This window comes from Protopterus annectens, chromosome 14.part0 (assembly GCF_019279795.1).
Source record: "Protopterus annectens isolate FY-2018-M chromosome 14.part0, PAN1.0, whole genome shotgun sequence".
NCBI classification, from domain to species: domain Eukaryota; kingdom Metazoa; phylum Chordata; order Ceratodontiformes; family Protopteridae; genus Protopterus; species Protopterus annectens.
This window is the reverse complement of record NC_056748.1, coordinates 244871616-244893916: the sequence shown is the minus strand read 5'-3', so window position 1 is coordinate 244893916 and position 22301 is coordinate 244871616. Positions and strand designations below refer to the sequence as shown.

Here is a 22301-nt window from a genome sequence, read left to right as displayed (position 1 = left end):
TCTTACCTGTGGGAGGGAAATTGGCTAGGCTTAGAATGGTCTATTAAGAAAGCTAACCCAGTAATTAGCTATGAATTTATGAAACCATTAATCTAAGAAAAAGGGAAAATGAAAATTTTAGAGTGCTTTCTGTAAATGTGAATAGTACTAGGAATATAGTAAGAACAATAGAGATTACGGAGTGATGCAGTACATGTGATATAGATTAATTATATTAGAAGATAATATTTTTAACAAAGAAAGAAAGATTACAAACAGAGACACTATGGAGAAGAAAGATAATCTGGAATTTGGGAAATAAGATATTCTGGAATAGCCATACTCTGTAGAAATACAGTAAAGGCATTAGATGTAACTTTAGTAAAAATGGAAAGACTAACCATTATAGATTTAAAATGGAAATAAGTATATAGCATTATAATATATGTTTATTCTAACTGTAAAGAAAGGGAAAGTTTATGTCGTCAGATTTTTAGACTATTTAGTGATAAATATGAATATTATAATAACAGGATATTTTAATTGTGATTTAAGAACCAAGTGTAAAAAGAAAGGAAATGATACAAGACAAATGTTTGCTGTTATTACCTGTGGTAAGTTAAAACTTTGGGACAAAAATCTTGGACATACAAGAGGGGTATGTACAGAAATGAAATAGATTATTTTATAGTATCAGAAGATTTAGTTATAGGAAAAGGTGAGTTTGTTGAAATAGGATTTTCTGATCATCTTTCAATAAGGCAAGAGATAAAGGTATCCAAGAAGTATATAAAAATAGGCAAAGGAATAAAAAGGATAAACCAGAAAGCATGGAATGAAGAAGGAAAGAGATTAGAAATATAGTTATGGAAATCATATTTCTATGAGAACATTTTATAAAAACTGGACTGAATGGTGGATATTTAAGGAAAAATATAAACAATGTTTTTATAATGGCAATATGATGTGAGAAAAGTAAAGAAAAAATACAAAATAACATAATAATGCATTGCAAGATTTAGAATATAATGATAGAAAGTAATTTGACAAAGAAAAAGCTTTACATGAAATAAATCAAGAAAAAACACAATAACTGTTATACAAGCACAAATATTTTTACAAGGAAAAGAGAAGCATCAAGTAACTTAAGCAGATCAGTAAAGGAAGATGGTAGTGCAATAACAGAAATTGTAAAAGAAGACATAGAAAAAGATTATGAACAGTGCAGTACAATATGCACAAGAAATGTCTAACAAAGAAAAAATGGAGGTAGTGAAAAAACATGTAGAGTAAAAAAAAGTTACCAGAAAAAAAAAAAGAAAATAAAGAGTTGTAAAAGGAGACGTCTTTAAATGAGCTAGATAAAGTATTAGCACAAGTAAATATAGGCTCATCTGCAGGACCAGATGGAATAGGGTATGAAATGTACAAAAATTTAAGGGACTGGCAAAAAATTAAGGATTTTGAATAAATGGTTAAATGAAAGTTTTATGTATAAGGAATTATGTTGTGGAATACTTTTATTATTTATATGGAGGAAGGAAGATAGAAGCCAAAAAAAACGGAGACCAATAATAATAATGATTACAAGATATTTATAAAAACAATACAAAAGAAATTTGAAACTAGAATGGGAATATTATGGAAAATAGTACAGATAGTATAAAGGGGAAGAGTTGTCAAGAATTATTAATGATAGACAAATTGTGGATGATATGAATCGAATAGAAGAAGCATAAATCATGACAAGAGACCTTAATAAGGCATTTGACACAGCTGGACATGAAATCTCATGGGCCATAATGAAGGAATATAACTGAGAAATTTAGCAAATTATATATGTCAGCATACAGTAATAAGAAAGCAAAAATATTTGAAAATGGCTGGCTAAATCAAGAGGTACTTATGAAGATTTGTGTAAGACAGGAATGTTCATTGAGTTGTATATTCTTTGCATTAGTTATTAATGTGATAGCATGTGAAATAAATTACAAAATAAAGGAGGCAAGGTATATAACTCCTGAAGGGTTATGAATTCCAGTTATTTTAACATATGTAGATGACATAATAATTGCAAAGAAATGGATAAAATAAGTAATAATGTACACACGAGTGTCTAGAGGTTATAGGGTTTAGGTGAAGTAGTAAGGATAGGCGGTATATATATATATATATATATATATATATATCACAATGAATGAAATTTCTGTGTTAGGTATAAAATTTGGGAATAAAGATGTAAGTAGAATTCAATGGAAATAAAAATAATTGAAGAAATAAAACAACCCTGCCTTGTCTAAAGAGTATACAAATTATCATTCAGAAAAAAAAGGTTTATTGATGAATTCAGTTCTAATGGGAAAATAGCATACTTATCAAGTGTATTTATCTTGCCAAAAGTATTTAAAAAGAAATTATTGCAGATAATGTTTTCTTTTACATGGGGATCTAGATTAAACCCAGTAAAAAGAAGAGTTTGTATGTAAATAAAGAAGAACGAGGTGTTAATGTGGATAAATGAAAAAGATAAGAGATTAGTAGTAGGTGTGTGTGTGTGTGTGTGTATAAGCATGATACATTTTGGTGTATGATAAAAAAAGAGTATATAAATGAAGAAATAAAATGTTACCAAGAAAAAATATTTTTGTGGAAAATAAAAAAAATTGATATAGGAGAAGATAGAAAAGTATGGCATAAGAATGTAATGATAAAACATTACTTTACAAAACTATGGGGGAATCTAACAGATGAAAAAAATTAAAGCTATGAAAATAAAATGCAAATGGTTTAATCAGAAAGTAGAATGTCAATATTTTTTGTGAAGACTGGTAATTGATAAATTGCCAGTAAAAGGAAATATGCTGTATAAAAAGAAAAGTGGTAGAATATGTTTACATTGTCAAGAAGAAACTATGAATCATGTTTCTGAAATGTAAAAGAGTAAAACAGTTATGGGGAAAACTATGTAACAAAGATTTTTTTCAAAGATATAAAATGAGTTGATAAACTAAAAATGAATGTAATCAAATATGGATATTATACAAGTAGAAGTAAAGAATATCTTAAAAAAGAGTTGATAAATTATTTTTGTTATATGGGTTATATAGAATGAAAGAATAAATTAAAATTATGTTTAATGATAAATGGATTTTAGCAACAATATTAAGCAAAATCAGGAAAAAGGAGTGAGTGGGGAGTCTAATGGAGATGAACATTTAATATGATTGTAAAGGAAATTATGAATGTGTATAAACAGATTTGTATATATATATATATATATATATATATATATATATATATATATATATATATATATATATAGATATATATATATATATAGATATATATTTGTAAATGTTTGTAAATATGTAAATATTTTGTAAATAAGAGTTATTTTTCTATATAAGTAAAGGATCCCTTCTTATTTCAATAGGTACCATGGGATCTTTTACATCTACCTGAACTACCATCAGCTCAAACAGATAGGAAGTAAGTTTAATGTCTTATTCAAACAATGGCACACTCAGGTGTGCAGCACCCCCTTTTGCTGGAGTGCACCATCAATAGTGTGGGAACAGAACCCATAGCCTTCTGCACCAAAGGTGACTGTGTTACCTGCTGCATCACTGACACAAGTATGGCAAGTACCTCACTTGTACTCGCCTCTAGTTCCATCTCAACTATCTTTCTCTCTGCAAAAATTGTTTGGTTCTGCTGCATCTTGAACTGAATCCAAAGTGGTCATCTCCAATCTTAACTTTCTACTACTTTGCATATTTGTTTATCAACCACCCACTCCAGAACTTTCATGCAATGTGACAGGAGTTTGATACCTCTGTACGTCCCACAGATGTGGATGTCCTCTTTGTTCTTGTACACTGGCACTAGTATGTCTGTTCTCCAGTTATCTGGGATAAGCCTTTCTCTCCATACTGCTAAGAGTAACCTCAGGAGACATTTCTCCCTCTCTAGCCCACATCTTGATCATATCTGCTGTGACCTCATTTTACCCTGCTGCTTTCCCTAACTGTATTTTCCTTAGTGCTGTTGTGCTGTTCTTACATCTCTGAGGGCGGGCTCCTCCTCTTCTCTCATTGTAGGGTGTGTCTGGGGTAGTACAACTTCTGTGTGGTTTTCTTCATTTAGAAGCTGCTGAAAGTATTTCTTCTATCTGGCTTGGATTTCCTGTGGGTTGGTGAGCAGGTTGTTATCAGCACCCCTTTCAAAGGATGTCTGACTGTCTTCTTTATTGTTCTGACTTTGCCTTAAAAGCTTATAGAATTTCCTTGTGCCATCTACGGAGTCATTTTCCAGAAGCTGGGAGAGTACTTATGAGGCCTTGTTTTTTGGTATGGCAACTCCTGTCTTAACCAATCAGTATTATTTCTTAACCTGGTGTGTCTTTTTTTTCTTCTTTTCATGACTTCCTGGACTTTTGCATTCTTGTACCAGTTTTCCTTTTGTACCTTATGTTCTGCTCTGTTTGTCCCAACATGTGCATTCAGGTCAGGAATAGTGAATACCAGCTATGAATCCCATACCACTTCCATGAATTATACATGTGAAGAGATGATTGACCATAACACCGTATAGAAAATCTACACTACTGCCTTGGATATTTAACATCTGCAACATATTATGGAATTACAGAAAAGGGTTATAACTACTGACTGTCCAGGATTTCTCTAACCTTAGCCTGATACCAGTGACTTTTAGTGCATTCGTACTCACAGTAACTAAGACTTAATCAAACTATATTTTGTATTTCCCAGGTAGGTGTAATTATTTATTTATTTATGTCTTCAGCATTTGTTGACTGGGAAAGTCCAGCTAGGTCAGAGCTTATTTTCAGTGGAGATCAGGGGAGAAATGCTACAGATGCATGTGTTTTGAATGATATTTTTCCAGTGAAATTACCCCTTTTCCTGTATTCATAGTACATCATGTTACTGAGTACTTTTTTAAAGAAACAACAAATATATCACATTTTAGAAGCTTTTAGCCGGTATCCTTTCTAAAAGGTTGATACCAACAGTAATACCATTGCTGCAAGGATAACCTTATAAATTATTAAAGAACATATTGACCACTAGCTTTTTTATAAACTAATAAATAAAACACTTTGCTTAAGAGAAAATAAGTTAAAAACATAAAAAAGACCAATTAAAATATACACCCCCAGCAAATAAATTGCACAGGGAAGAAAATAGATCTAACAGGTGGGTGCCAAAAAAAATTCTTACTACAGCACAATAAGTTGTCCCTTGCCTAATTACCACTATGTCTCTAAAAATAGCCATCGCCTGTACTGATACAGGCAGGCAATGATTTTAACTTAAAGTCTCTAGGGAAGCAGGCTGTGGATTTTTTTTCTCTACATTGCCCATATAAATTGTTTTGCTGTTTCAGATTTAAATAGTCGATCAAGTCCTTAATCTTGAATGAGATGAAAATACAATAATCTGATTCAGTTTCATCTGTAAATTATCGGTTTTTCAAATACAGACGACAGTCACAAACAGAAAATAAAGAGCAGCAGCAGGCCTGATTCCATAATCTTAGGTGCTTTGTATGATCTGAAAAATAAACAGAAATGTTCTGTCTTTTAAATCAAAGTGGTAAAACATACAGACAGTTTCATTCCAGAAGAAGTGATGAAACTTTTGGGAGTATATAATCAGTATTCCAGTCTGCTATAAAGAAAAAGTTATACATTTCATACATATAATTAAATATACATCTTCTGGCATTTCTTTATATAAGACACTACTCAGTTACTGAGAGGTAGGATGAAAGTTAGCACCTCTTAAACAGTTACTCTGATTTTCTCTCAGAAAATAGTGGATTGCTATTTGTAATTTGTGGGAAACATCTAATTTGGGCAGAGGAGTTTTCAGTATCTTAACATCTAGGAAAGTAGTGAGGTTACAGAGGAATCATGAGCTTGTTTAACAGTTTGGTACACTGGTAGTAGGATTTTTCCAGACTTTGAGTTGTTCAGCAGTCTATGTCCCCATTCACACTTACGGCCAAAAGTTTAAAGCAGTGACTGAAGAGATGAAATCTTATACACGGTCAGTAAAAATAAGATGCCTTCACATGGCAGCTTGTTCATTCTGTGTTACACAGTGAGGAGCTCAGCAGACTGGGAAATCCTTGGACTACATGTTGACAGGAGTTTGAGGATCAGTTGAAATGCTTTAGGACTTTGTGAAATTTCCATCTGGGAATTTCCTGTGGCTGATTTTCCAGGCAAAGCCCACTGAAGAGGCCCAGGGGCAGACCCCCCTGTTCAGCTTGCTGCCACTGCAGCTTCCACTAAATCAAAATGATTAAAAATAATATTGATGATGATGACAGTGATGTCACTAAACCTGCACAGAAACATCTGTGAGATTGAAGTCAATATGCACAGGTAAATATAGTTAACACTTTAAATTTAACTATTGTGCAAAGTTTAAAAGTCTGAAAAAAGATTTGTCCTACCTTTTTCAAGAAACAAAAAAAGAAAGAAAAGTTTTTATGATAGTGTTAAGAAAAAAGCTACAGAGTATTTGAAAAATTGTTCAACCTATGCTAGGAAACATAATTTAACTAAAGAGGAGTAGTGTGTACTAAGATGTTTAGTGGAAGATAAAGCCTTAATTGTTAAGCCAAGTAATAATTGGGGAAACATTGTTATAATGCATAATGAAATGCATCTGAAACTATGTTTGAATTCACTTGATAATCAAGATATATAAGCTGAATGACAATCCTTTGTATGAAATACAAGATGGTGCTGTGTCTGTGATAGATACTCTCGTATTCAAGGGCACTGTTACAGAAAAACAGGGGGAGAAACTGATTATAGTAAATCCCTGTATACACTTTATTTTGTGCTTTACCTAACATTCATAGGTTCATAGGTAGGTACTAGGCTATTGGCCCTAGGGCCTATATAAGCCTAGCCAAACGGTACCCTGGCGTTTGCCACCCAAGAAAATTATTTTCCTGTGCCCCTGTCAAACAGAGCCACAGAAGTGATCCCCGGGGTGAATTTTCTATCTCCCATCCAATCATCAAGATTTTTCTTGAAGAGTGCTAATGAGGAGCTTTGTTTGATATAGATAGGTAGTTTGTTCCAGAGTATGGGAAGTCCCTGAGACAGGAATCTACCCCTCCAGCATGTTCTGTTTATTGTGGTGACAAGGTTTAGGTCCCTAGAGTGTGTAACTCAGAGGGATTGGGATTTATTTACATGGAGCATGTCCAACAGTTCTGGGTTTGACATAGCTTTGTATGTTAGGCAGAGATCGCCTCTGAGTAGGCGATATGCAATGGAGTAAAGCTGCAGTTTTTTGAGACAGTCTGCATAGGCCGGTAATCCTCTTTGTGAGGTATTTCTGTGGCCTTTCCAGTTGTTGTAGATGTCTTGTGAGGTACATACCAAAAGGGGCATTGTACTCTATAATAGGTCTAATGAGTGATGAGTAGAGGAGAACAAAGACCTCTTTTTTCCTGGATGAGAAACCTTTTGTGATGAGGTGTGCCACGTAGAAGGATTTCCTGACTACTGTGGCAATGTGATTATCAAAGGAGAGACTACTGTCCACCTGTGTCCCAAGGTCTCTTATCACACTTTCGGTGTTAAGTAGACTACCGCCTATGTGGTAGTTCATGGGTATAGAGTTTTTACCAAAAGGGATGACAATGCACTTTTTGGCATTGACCTTGAGGCCATGGCTTTGACACCAGGCATCTGCCTCAGTGAGGCCCTTTTGTAGGATGTCCACATTGTTAGGAGATTTGATTATGGCTCCTAGTTTGCAGTCATCTGAGAACTTTGTTAGCCAAAGACCTCCTGTGTTAGCCTGTACTTCAGAGAAGTAGATACCAAACAGGAGAGGACCTAGGACTGAACCCTGTGGTACTCCCCTTGTCACTGGTCTGAAGTTGGATTTAGAGTCTGCTACTTTCACAGTGTGGGTTCGGTCAGTGAGCCAGTTGGCAACCCATAAAGAATCTATCTACACACACACACACAAACCCCCCCAGGTAGGTCAGTAGTCTCCCAGGTGGTGGGGCCATTAAGAGGGTAGGACAAATTTTGAATGTTATTTTGCATATGTATGCAGAGCAGTTGTCATTTTATGTATGAGATTTTTGGGATCTGTTACCTCGGATTAAAATGTCATTTGTCAAGAAGATTAGTAGTCACTATTGATGTTAACAGTCTTTATAACTGTATCACATAATTGGTGTTATCAGTCAGAAATTGTGGAAATGGTAAGCTTTCTCTAACCAATAATTTATTCCTTGTTATAATGTCTTTTTAAATAAATACATGGTGCTGCGATGGGTGCAAGATTTACCACAAATTATGGCAACTTATTTACGAGGAAGTTTGAGGAAGCTTTTATATACCAAAATGACTACCACAAAAATAATGCTGTTTATACAAATTGTACTGATGATTTTTTTATTTATTTATTTCTAATTTTATTTTTAAGGTCTCCTTTAAAATGTTTAATGCATTTCTGAGTCATTTGCAAAATAATCATTTTGGACTTTTTCTTTTGAATTTAAAAAAAGATTAAATAAAATTTTTGGACATTTGTTTATATTATTGATAAGATTCAGTCTGCATTATACAGAAAACCGATCACATCAAACACTTATGTTTGCTGCCAGTAGCTGTCCTCCATACCACTGAGATTCTCAACCTGATAGTGAATTCCACTAGGCAAAGAATCTGCTCTGAAAGTGCGGGATTACAGAGGGTGGCTTCTAAGGTTGTAAATGGCCTTCTTATGGGAGGCTATATAGATGAACAGTCAGTCCTGACAATTGAGAAGGTGATGGATAGATGTATTAAAACATATCCTATGCCTAATTGATTTAGAAAAAAAGAACCTCAAAACTGTAGGTAAAGACAATGTGTACATTGTGACCCATTATGTCCTTTAGTTGAAGGAGTAGCACATATTTTAAAATGGCATTTAGCATTTAGTGATTTCTGATCATATTTTCAGTTATATAACACTGAATTGTTTTACAGGCATTTGCTGAGGATTAGTGATCATGTAGTACATAGTATTATAGACATGAGAAGAACCCATTGCCTGGGGAATGTAAGGGTTGTTCAATATGTATTTATTTGGATCCCAATGCGGAGTATGTTGTAAAGGGAACTTGTTTTAAACCACCAGGAGTTATTAATTGCTATCTGAAGGCATTTGTCTATGGTCTAAAATGCATGTGTAATAAATACTACATTGGTCAGACCACAAGGCAAGTGAGAAAAAGAGTACAAGAATATATAAGGGACATAAACAGAACATAACAGAGATCCCCTCTATTAGTTTTCATACTTACTGATTATCTCTGGTGTAGCCCACCCACCCCCACTCATTACCTCACATCCTGCCTACATCTGTAGAAGTCCCCTAGAACCCAGGGCACCATTTTTAAATTATCTACTGTATCTATTTGGCCTCCCCTTGCCCCGCAGCTTTGTGATAGCGTGCTCACCGGGTAAGGTGCAGGAACTAATCGTTGCACTGTAGAATCTTGCTCTTGAGGTTTATTTTTGAGTGGATATGCTTTTTACTGTAAAGAACTGTGTTTAAAAGTAATTGAACTGCAGGCAGTGATGACAAGAATGTAATAAGATTGTTTGTTACTGCTTGTGCTATCCCTGTGTACTGCAAAATGTTTTACATTGTATCCAATTGTAATTAGCTACTGTTGAATGTTCCATATATATCTTGCTACCACTGATTTTAACTTGTTGGTTAGAGTTATATTGTAATGTACTTTTAAATCCTGGTTGCTGCTCAGTTGTTCTAATCTTGTTATACTATAAGCAGCTAGCAGATTCATTCGTTCTTTACCTAAGTCTGCATGTGTATAGAAGGAGAACGTTAAATGAACAGAATGATCTCAGCTACAAACGGCAATCACCATATTGCCTCTATAGGTTTAAGCAAAGTATGTAAATGCCATTAATCAACATATTCTGGGCAAATTTAAACCATAATATCTAAGAATAAAAGTCCTGCAAACCTAGATAAGCACTGTGAGCACACTATCACAAACACCATGCCGTTTCCATTCCTTGGCTGGAACCTTATTCACTCTCCCCATCCATGTCCTAATACTGCTCTTTTTAATATAAAAGTACTAGTTCTGGCATACCCTCTTCTGCTTTAACCCCTTTTCATTATTACTACAGACCCCAGTAAAAGGAAAGTTAAAAACAAAACAGTATACTGCATATAATTCTGTACAAAGATTAACAGTTTCCCTCTATCAGTTTTCATACTTATTGATTGTCTCTGGTGTAGCCCCACTCTGTTTACCCTCGCTGCGCTCAACTCCCACCCCCATTCCCACCCACCCCATATCATTTCCTTTATACCTATCCACAACGTCCACCCACCCCTAAACTCCTCCCCTTCCTGCATCCACACTACCTCCCACAGCCTACTCTTAACGTCCTTATTTTTTAATCACAGCTTATTTTCAATTTTCATCTGTTTCAATACTTCCCATCCCATTACTGTCTACTAACCCCTCCAAAACTGTCAACTTGGTCACACTCATCACATTGGGTTATAATCCCCTAACTATATGACCTCTTTCCCTCTACAAAGATGACAGTCACAATATTTTCTGTCCTACTCCTACCTCCACTACTCCTCCTACAAACTATCACATCTCCTCCCACACTCTTAACTCCTAGCCATAAAGTCCCCACCAACCCAGCCATAACCATCTCTGCTTCTATCCTTCCAAAATCCCTTCCTCCTACCTTCTTACATTTAAGAATAAGGCAAAATACCTTAACTACCACCCACTTAAAATGAAACCTTACTATTTCCCTAGGACCTTGCTCTTATCATGCAACATACACCCAAACCTTGGTCCTACTACTACTCCTACCACCACACAAAATACCTCCCCTAATACTAGCCAACCATCCATATCAAATAAACAAATTTCTTTCTATTCTATTATTACTTGAAGTATCCTTAACAAACTAAGCCAATTTCATGTATAGGTATCTCATCATACCCCAGACATTATCTCTGTAACTGAAACTTGTCTTAAGCCCCAAAATCAAGATAAAGACATTCTCCCCTCTAGTTACAACATACTTCCTCAAGACTGCTTAAAAAAAGTGGTGGTGTTGCCATAGTTTACTCTAATAACCCCACTCTCTCCCATCCTAAGCAACCAGTTCCCTCCTTTACACCTGTGGAAATACTGGCAGCAAACCTTAAACTAAATGATTATTCTATCATAACAGTAGTGGCCATATATATTCTACTAGGGGACAGCATTCCCCTACTGGAAAATATACTTTCATCTCTCTCCCAAAATATCCCTAATGGAACCATCCTTCTAGGAGACATTAACATTAATTAGCAGAAGCTCAGCAATCCAAGCTTTCCCCATCATATAAATCTCTTTGGATTTACAAAGCTAATCTCTCAACCTACCCACACTAATAACTCTTGTTCTCCAAGCTCCCTGATAGACTGGATACTTGTTTCTAATCCCAGCAAATGCCATAATCCAAAAACACTACCAGACTCCCAGAGTGACCACTCACCTATAAAACTGCTCAGATATACCACCCATCTCTGTAAACCACACCGGCTTATCACCTGCTGTAAACTTTCCAACTTTAACCTTGACACATTTAAAACCCTTCTGTCTAGAATTAACTGGAACTTCCTTACACACCTCCCACTAGATGATGCAGTAAAAGCCTTCAACTCAACTTTCATTAGCATTTTAAAATCTCTAGCTCCACCCAGCATAGTACGGATAAAAGCAAAAATCTCTCCCTGGTTATCTAAACCCACCCATACCTTTATGAAAACCAGATAGGGCTTAGAAAATATGGGTACATTCCAAATTTCCAGCTTACTTACAAAAGTACAAATAACTTAGAAATCAAACAAAAAAACTCAAAGACAAAAAAGATTTCTATTATAAACCCCCAACAACACTAAAATCTGATCAAAGAAAAATTTGGAATGCTATAAACCAGATACTACATCCTGGCAACCCAACCTCACCAAATTCATGTCCTGACAAGTCACCTGAAGAGACTGCCAATGCATTCAACATCTACTTTATTGAATCTATTTCCAAACTATTTAGCCCAAACCCCTCAAACCTTTCTAACCTCCCAGAACCCCCCCCCAACTACTAACACTGAAAACTCCTTCTCTTTCAAACCTTTTCCCACTAACTACATCAAAACTCTACTCTCTAAGCTCAAACCATGCACTGTATCTGCAGACTATATCCCTTCATATTTTCTCCAAACTGCTGCGCACTCCCTTGCCATGCCTGTATATATTCTAATAAATCACTGCATCTCTGAATCTAAAGTTCCATCTATCTGAAAACAGTTCTACATGCTTCCTATTCATAAAGGAGGTAACTTTTCAGAAATCTCTAATTTCAGACCTATCGCTATCCTCTCCCCTCTCTCAAAAGTCCTCGAGAAGTGTATAAATAAGCAAGTTATACATTATCTCATACAGAGAAAACTGCTCACTCCTACACAGCATGGTTTCTGTCCCAAGCATAGTACTACTACAGCTCTACTATCCTTCCTCTCTAGCCAAAGATGATTATAAACTCACATCTTGCATATTCCTTGACCTATCAAAGGCTTTTGACACCATCTCTCACTCTTTGCTACATAACAAACTTATAGACCTTAACTTCTGCCCTGGGACACTTTCATGGTTCTCTAGATATCTCATTGATAGGCATCAGTCAGTGAGCTATGACTCAACACTATTTAACCCCCCCTTCCAGTAAGAACAGGCATCCCCCAAAGATCCATTCTTGGACCTCTACTTTTTAACATCTTCACCAACTCAGTCTACTCCTCTTGTCCTCAGTCTATCATTGTCCAATATGCAGATGACTTTACAATCATCACTATTGCTAACTCACTCTCTGAACTCCCAACTACTACCCAGACATCCTTTAACTCAGTAGAGACATGGCTCACAAATAACCAGCTCATCCTCAACCCTAAAAAAACTAAATTGCTACTCTTTCTTTCTAAATCTGTTAACCACATGAAGCCTTCCTTCTCCATAACGTCTCTAAACTATACCCCTATAGAAGTTCAATCCAGCATAAAACTACTTGGCATTACCATCGATGATCAACTAAACTTTGATATACACATTAACAATTGCATCAGAAAAACCCATCAGAAACTAGGACTTCTGTACAGGAATAACAAATTCCTCATCCCTGAAGCTAGGGTTACTCTTTCTCATGCCTACCTTCTACCTTGTTTAACTTACTGTTCCCAAATACTTACAAATCTGAACTCCTCCCTACTCACCAAACTAGAATCAACCCATCACAAGATAGCCAGATTTACAGCTCAATAAATATAAATCCCACTACTGTCTCTCCCTAAAATAGCTGAACTGGCTCAAACTACCACACCTGTTTCTCCAATATCAGCTCTAAATCATACACTCCATTCTATATCAGCCAGCTTCCTGCCCAGCTCATTCATCCCTCATCTCCCTCTATTCCCCTATCAGACATCTCTGAAGCACAAACCAAGACGTATTAACTGTTTACAAACCTAAATCTAAGACAGGGTGCAACTTATACAGCTACCACCCCTCTATTGAATGGAACAAAGTCCCACTAAAAATAAGGAACCTTACACACCCCATGCAAAGTTATCCACCAAAGACTACTTCAAAACCACTGGACCTGCCAATGTTTGCACCCTCACTGACCTTAACCAACCAACATAGTCCTATTTGACTATTGCATCCCATTCCTTCTATGTAACTTCCAAAACTTTTCCTTTAATTTGCTTACTTAACTTTAGATTAGCTAACTTTAAGATTACATTTTGCTTCTTATGCTTTAACTGTTATCAAGTTTTTGTTTATAGTATTGCATAACTTGGCAACTACTCTATGATATTTGTAACTTATTGAATATCTTTATAGTAATTTTGTATGTTTTGGAGCTTTTCTCCCCGGGCCTCCACTGAAAAAGGGCTTTAGCTCAGTTGGACACTTCCCGTCAGCAAACTTAAAATAAAATGAATAATATAAATAAATAAATAAATAAAACGTGTTTCTTAATCTAGTCCAATAGGTGTACATTTTTTTTTTTGAAAAACATAAACAAGATCTGTGGGAACTTACATTTTTTGGTCATGTATGTATGTCGACATCCAGATTTTTTTTTTTTTCAGAGGTACTATTACATAAGAGGCTAGGTTTATACTTATTTACAATACTTTGAAACCCAGTGGTTTAAATAAAGAATTGATAATGAAATATTTGCTATGACTATTCTTGAATTTCCTTTTAAGGAATATGCTGCAGATTTTAATTTGATCTACGGTGCTGACTGATTAATTACAGGGATTATTTAATGAATTGTATTTTTGTAATATTTTAGAACCTTTGAAGTGCTAAAAAAGACCAAGTTTTTTTTTTATAAAATTAGATATTTTAAGTTATTGGCTGCTCAGTTTCCAAAAATGTGTTTAAAGTATTTTTGTAACTTAAGTGGAATTGTATTTCTTTAAGAAGAGACACCAAACAGGAATATCTGCTCTTGCTTTATCTGCATATAAAGGGGAAAGAGGTGCTGGTGCAGCATATGTAGAGAATGTGTTTGGTATGAGCGATACATAGAGAGAGAAATTATGTAAGCATGCCCATTGATGGATGCAGTGGGAAAAAGCAATTATGTAAGTATATTCACTGAAAACTCTATGGAACTATTATGAAACTTGGATGAGAATTTGTTCCTGATTTTAATCATTCTTTACGTTTGGAGAGCAATCAGCACTCCAAATCAGTCTGAAATATTCTTGTGATTTTTTTATGGGTAATATGGAGGGCAATGGGCTTTCTTCATAGTCGCAGAAATCTCTAAGCATCGAGGGCTGCAACTGGGATAGCAAGGGAGTAAAAAATGAAGAGGTATTTTAAAGGATCTATCATTACTGGATGAGTGGAACAGAAGAGTTTCAGCACTGCTGGAGGCGCTAGGGATAATGAGAAGGTAAATATCGTCAGACGTTAATTATGTGATATGACATATTCTTATGAAGCCAGATAGCAGGCTAGTCAATAAAATCATGAAAATATGGGATCATGTCATTTGAAGGGAGATGGGCACTGTATGGGCAATAGAAGAACAGGAATAACAAGGGTGTGGACATGTCCAATTCTAAGAAGTACATAGTAGTACCAAACGCAGCTGAAAAATCAATGGTTTAGGAGGAAAAGACTCCCTCAGTAGTAGAAGATGGAAATAAAAGGTTTTAGGAATGCTACACAAGTGTGATGATCATTTAGCAGTGGTAGTTCATGAAAGAAATTAAAGGTGAAGAGGGTATACAGGCTTCAAAAGGGAAGAAATATTAGATAATTTTCTGCTGTGGGGACAACAGAACTCAGGAAATTATAGTGAAGTGATGAAAAAGGTGGGGTTTAAGTAGAACTGATGGTATCCTAGGTATAAAAATGATTTAGCACATCCTAGATTGTCACATGCAGAATTAATCAAAACAATGTTTTATTAAATTGTGTTACTCCTCTTCCTCTATGCTGTCTGTACTGGACTTTGGCTATGTAAGTTAGGAACTTGGAAAACTCATTATTTTGATGAGTTCTGAGCCCAAAAAACTTTGGATGCAGTAATTCCTCAAGAAGCTATAATACTGACTATTTGATGCCCTATTTTTGCCCTTCTTCCCCTCCCTTTAAGTCTATATTCCCTCTTTGTGGCTTTGAGTCCTTCACACTTTATTCAAGTTCCTTTATCCACTTCAGATTTTTGCCTGATCTGCTGAAATGTTGTCACAGCCTTACATGTCTACCCTTCTGTGATACTGGCTTCCTAATCCAGTGTGCATGGAGAGAACAAGACGAAGGGAATCTTTTATCACTGAAGGAAAGGAGAAACAGAGAGAGTACGCACAGTTAAAGGGATGAATGGCTTAAACAGACTGCTGCATGCACAGTTAAAGGGATGAATGGCTTAAACAGACTGCTGCACGCACAGTTAAAGGGATGAATGGCTTAAACAGACTGCTGCACGCACAGTTAAAGGGATGAATGGCTTAAACAGACTGCTGCACGCACAGTTAAAGGGATGAATGGCTTAAACAGACTGCTGCACGCACAGTTAAAGGGATGAATGGCTTAAACAGACTGCTGCATGCACAGTTAAAGGGATGAATGGCTTAAACAGACTGCTGCATGCACAGTTAAAGGGATGAATGGCTTAAACAGACTGCTGGATGAAAATGTAATGAGTTCTGGTACGAGTGTTGGCAAATGTGACACAAAATGAAGACAGAGGCAAAATATGACTTTTGTATGATAATATTGCTTCATTGATATGACAGCAATGAACAATAAAACACTGGTTAACATTCAATAAACAATTTAGTGGAGATGTCGGGAGATAGACGCCGACTAGCTTCATATGTACTGAGGACCTCATGAGATAAGGAGGCTATGGAAACAAAGCATGGCCGTCACTTAATTTTATGGCAAAACTGTTGCAGGTCAATGGGTCTTTGGGTGGAAGTAGGACCAGATAGGTAGTATCAAAGACAGAAAGAAAACATTTCACTCATGTGAAAGCATGAAATGTGAAATTGCAATTAGCTGCAGGACTGTTAAAGGATTAAGGAGAAAATGTGGGCTAGTTATGGTAACACTTACCAGAGGGCTGCATGTAATGGGACTGGAGGAGAAAGGATGGGCTGTATGTAATGGGACTGGAGGAGAAAGGATGGGCTGCATGTAATGGGACTGGAGGAGAAAGGATGGGCTGCATGTAATGGGACTGGAGGAGAAAGGATGGGCTGCATGTAATGGGACTGGAGGAGAAAGGATGGGCTGCATGTAATGGGACTGGAGGAGAAAGGATGGGCTGCATGTAATGGGACTGCAGGAGAAAGGATGGGCTGCATGTAATGGGACTGGAGGAGAAAGGATGGGCTGCATGTAATGGGACTGGAGGAGAAAGGATGGGCTGCATGTAATGGGACTGGAGGAGAAAGGATGGGATGCATGTAATGGGACTGCAGGAGAAAGGATGGGCTGCATGTAATGGGACTGCAGGAGAAAGGATGGGCTGCATGTAATGGGACTGCAGGAGAAAGGATGGTACAAATGGTGTTCATGAACAACAAAGAAGACAGTATTTGATGAAGAAAAGGAGGAGGGGGTGTGTGATGGTAGAAGTCATGACTAGACTTTGTTGTACAAAATGAGATAGGAAGGGTTACAGTAACACATCCTAACCTTCTTCACGGTTGGATTAGTCACAGTTGTATTGTATGTAGCCATATTAGATCCCCAATAAGTAGCGGAATATGACTTTGAAAATATGGATGCTGCATCAAGAAAGAGCTCAAGTCTAAAGTACCAAGAAGATGTGAGGAATCAAACATTTTAAGTCCATTTTTTGTACATTCCAGTACCATAAATATTGTTTCCTTTCATCCAGTTTCAGCAACCTAAAGGACATCAAGCACAAACAACAAAAATGGAAAAGTAAGTGAAAACAAGAAAAAGCAATGACCTAAACAAAAAACAAAAGCAGTGCACCCAGGAGCAATTAACAGACTCTCGTCTCCAATACTAACAAAGGAGGGCTCTCCTCCTCTGGATAGGATCCATTTGCTAACTTCTCTGACTTGCCTAGAGGGGGGAAACTCTAAAGGGTCATGTAAATTATGGGGATTGTTCACATTAATATGGTCACCAGTCCTAATTCACTTCTGGTCAGTGTGTTGATTCAATCCTTGCTCAGGATTCTGCTTCACTGTATCCTGTTTTAAAACATAATCAGAACTACTCCTATTATAATAATTACTGTGAGTGTTATGGGGGAGGTGCTGTACCCATTTCATACTGCTTTGCTCCCCTAATCAGTTTTTTACTCTTCCTGTTCTTGACTCTTGTACAATTCTGATCAACTCTAGAAAAAAACTCTTGTACAATACTGATCAACTCTAGAAAAAAACTCTTGTACAATACTGATCAACTCTAGAAAAAAAACTCTTGTACAATACTGATCAATTCTAGAAAAAAAAACTCTTGTACAATACTGATCAACTCTAGAAAAAAAACTCTTGTACAATACTGATCAACTCTAGAAAAAAAACTCTTGTACAATACTGATCAACTCTAGAAAAAAAAAAACTCTTGTACAATACTGATCAACTCTAGAAAAAAACTTTATCATAGTCCCCTTTGTAAAAATTAAATAAAAGATTGTCCCTAATTTTATTGCTTAAATTCTTAACATCCAAACTAAGATTCTAAATTAAATCATCATTATGCTTAATCAAAAGAGCAAGGAACAACAAATCTTGTTTACTGAACAAAGTAATCAAATCATGATGAAAAGCAGAGTCAGGTTCAGTTCCATTAGGGAATTTGTAATATCGCAGTCCCTTAGGGTTTCTTTGGTTTTTTGATGCATTCTTGTAGGCAAACATAATCGTGTTGAAGACTGCATAGTTTTTGTTTTATTTGTGTTTTAAATAGTATCAAGTTGTAAAAAGGACTTTAAAATGATTTTTACTTTTTAGTGGTCTTTATGGGTCAGGGCAGCCACGGTGGTGCAGCGGTTAGCTTTGCCGCCTCACAGCAAGAGGTTCTCTGGTTCAATTCCCGGCTGGGGTGCCTTCTGTGCGGACTCTGCATGTCCTCCCTGTGGTCGCGTGGGTTTCCTCCGGGTGCTCCGGTTTCCTCCCACATACCAAAGACATGCTTTAGGTGGATTGGACACTCTGAATTAGCCCTAGGTGTGAGTGTGTGCATGTGTGTGCCTTCTGTGGAAGGTTGGCAACTCGACACCGTAAAACTCCACTGCCAATCATGAGCAGACAGGTGATCTGCTGTGGTGACTCCTAACCGGAAAAAGCCGAAAGAAGAAGAAGTGGTCTTTATGGGTCACATATTTTCTGCATTAGTTTTAAATGCAACAAAGTGTACTTTGTAGTTTGCTCTGATGAAGTCCAAATTTATAAGTAACAGCAATAAAATAAGACTAAAGTAAGAAAGATAGCAGTATGTGTCAATATTTTCATGAATATTTCACTATATGTCATTCATTTTGAACAATTACTTGATGTGCTGCAAGGTAAAGTTAAAATTATACCAGTAAGTAAAGCTTTGTCTAGCAAGGCTCATGCAAGGCCATAAACTGGACATGCAATAAGTGATTCACTGTCAGGGGTATGAGGCTCAATGATACAACTGGCTCACTGAAAGAACCCACACTGTGAAAGTAGCAGACTCCAAATCTGACTTCAGACCAGTGACAAGTGAAGTACCACAGCGTTCAGTCCTGGGTCCTCTCCTGTTAGCCTGTACTTCAGAGAAGTAGATACCAAACACAGAAGGTCTTTGGCTAATGAAGTTTGCAGATGACTGCAAACTAGGAGCCATAATCAAAACTCCTAACGATGTGGACATCCTACAAAAGGGCCTCACTGAGACAGATGCCTGGTGTCAAAGCCATGGCCTCAAGTTCAATACCAAAAAGTGCATTGTCATTCCCTTTGGTAAAAACACTGTACCCATGAACTACAACATAGGCGGTAGTATACTTAACACCGAAAGTGTGATAAGAGACCTTGGGACACAGGTGGACAGCAGTCTCTTTTTTGATAATCACATCGCCACAGTAGTCAGGAAATCCTTCTACGTGGCACACCTCATCAGAAAAGGTTTCTCATCCAGAAAAAAAAGAGGTAATTGTTCCCCTCTACTCCACTCATTAGACCCATTATAGACTACAAAGCCCCTTTTGGTATGTACCTCACAAGACATCTACAACAACTGGAAAGGCCGCAGAAGTACCTCACAAAGAGGATTACTGGCCTCAAACAGATGCCCTATGCAGACCATCTCAAAAACCTCCAGCTTTACTCCGTCGCATATCGCCTACTCAGAGGTGATCTCTGCCTAACATACAAAGCCATGTCAAACCCAAAGCTGTTGGACATGCTCCACTTAAAGAAATCCCAATCCCTCCGAGCTACACACTCTAGGGACCTAAACCTTGTCACCACAATAAACAGAACATGCCGGAGGGATAGATTCCTGTCCCAGAGACTTCCCATACTCTGGAATAAACTACCTATCTATATCAAACAAAGCTCCTCATTAGCACTCTTCATGAAAAATCTTGATGATTGGATGGGAAATAGGAAATTCACCCTGGGCATCACCTCTGTGGCTCTGCTCAACAGTGGCACAGGTAAATAATTTTCTTGGGTGGCAAAAGCCAGGGTACCTTTTTGGCTGGGCTTGTATAGGCCCCAGGGCTGATAGCCTAGTACCTACCTACCTATGAACCTATGAACACATTCTGACACTTGAATAAAAGAACTCTGATTCAGGCAGAATAACAACAAATTCAAAACCTTGCTTTTTCACTTTCAATAATTTCTGCTGGAGTACTATCCCCCCAAACACCCCTACATCACTGTTAATTATATATACTAATTCTCAAATCACTGTACCTCAGAGTAGGGGCAATATTTCAAGATGCTGTGACCTCTGAGTTAGTATATATTCCCCTATTCACACCTGCAAATCTGCAGTTGTGAGGAAGGCAATTTGGTCATCAAACATTCAAAATAACACCACAAAGTGCCCTTAAGCCTGACAAAATACCAATAAAAATCAAAAAATGTTTATTGACATTTCATCTGGCATTTTTTTATTTTTATTGGTGTTTTCTCTGACTTAAGGGCACCTTGTGGTGTTATTTGGTAAGCCTTTTTTTGATTTTTTATTGGTCATCAAACATTCACAAGTCACCAACAAAGGCTATCATTTCAAAACAAAAAATATTCAACTTATAAAGAGAAGCAAACACGCTCTTTACCTCTAATTAATTCACAGGTTATATAATGATATTACCATATGAAAAATGTCTTTGGAATAGCAGTGGTAAAAAGCGTATAAAGCTTGATTTAACTAATAGCAACACCAGACTTTGACCAAAGGAAAATCGTATTATAAAATCATTACAATCAAGTCTCATCTCTACCAAAGTTATATACCAGGACTTGAATGCATCCTACTTAACACCAAATATCAAACAAAGACCAGTACTGGAAGAAATTAAAAAAAAAAAAATCAGAAAAAAATTCCTAAGAATAATGTGCAGCTAAATTATAATCAATAGAGAATATTGACAATAGTTGTAGATAATCACATATCCTCAAAAATGAAAGTTCCCAGTTCTTTCTGCATTGTAAATAACTTTAAAAAGATCTTGCGAATTACTACAAGGAAAACATTAAAAAGTAAAGCAGTAAAATATATAGACATGTATATACATATATTAACTATAGTATGTATCCGAAGTAAACAAATTTACATTTTCTTCCCAGATGTCTCTGAAGTAACAGCAGGGTAACATATAAAACAAGGAATGTAAAATAAGCAAGTATTTCTCAGTACTAAATGTTGGCTTACACTGGAGTGGGCAGTCACAATGTTTTTAAGATACATTGCCAGTAAAATTTGTCAGTTTTTAAGAAGAAATTAATAAGGCATTGCTTCAGCTCATTTGAAACATTTTAATGCCAAAGGTTTAAGGATAGTACGCCATACAATCTTCCCTGTCTTGGTGCATTTTTTACAGTCTTCCTGTGTATGGGATTAACTGTGCTACTTACTTATACTGTCACAGAAAATGTATCATACACTGCATGGAAGTGTTATTGTTATCTTGTTAACATGGTATTGCAAGAAACATGGTTATAAACTTGGTTACAATTTCTAAGTACACATTGGCTGAAAGACTGTTGCTTTGCAGTGTAACTGTTTCTGTCATGGCACATTGCCTTGCTGTATCAGTTTGCTTTAACAAATCATATGGCTTGACATGTCTTGCATGAACTCTAGATGCACATCTTGTGCATGAATAGAGTGCATTTTGACAGAGAGATTATACAAAGTTTTTCTGCATAATAAATATCTGCTAACTATGAGTAGATGTATATTGAAATGAATCAGTTGATTATGTGTATTTGTTGAATGTACAGTGAATTTAATAAAAAAAAAAAGCTTGTTGCATGCAAAAATAAATTTAACTCTCAATGTGCCAGAAATGCTCTTGCTAAACTAAACAGGGAATTCTGGAACCTGATTAAATCAACCACAGCAAAATATGAGAAAAATTGCAACTCAGGTGAAGGATAACCACAAAGCCTTATTTAACTATGTTAGAAACAATCCCAGCATTGTGCAGAGCTAATAGTAAAT

The 22301-nt window shown here is 36.4% G+C and overlaps 1 protein-coding gene across 1 annotated transcript in view; it reads left to right on the top strand.

The window, feature by feature from the left end:
• The window catches only part of SLC18A2 (solute carrier family 18 member A2), a gene marked incomplete in the record, with an annotated part of 947305 nt that overhangs the window by 316295 nt on the left and 608709 nt on the right, over nt 1–22301 (top strand).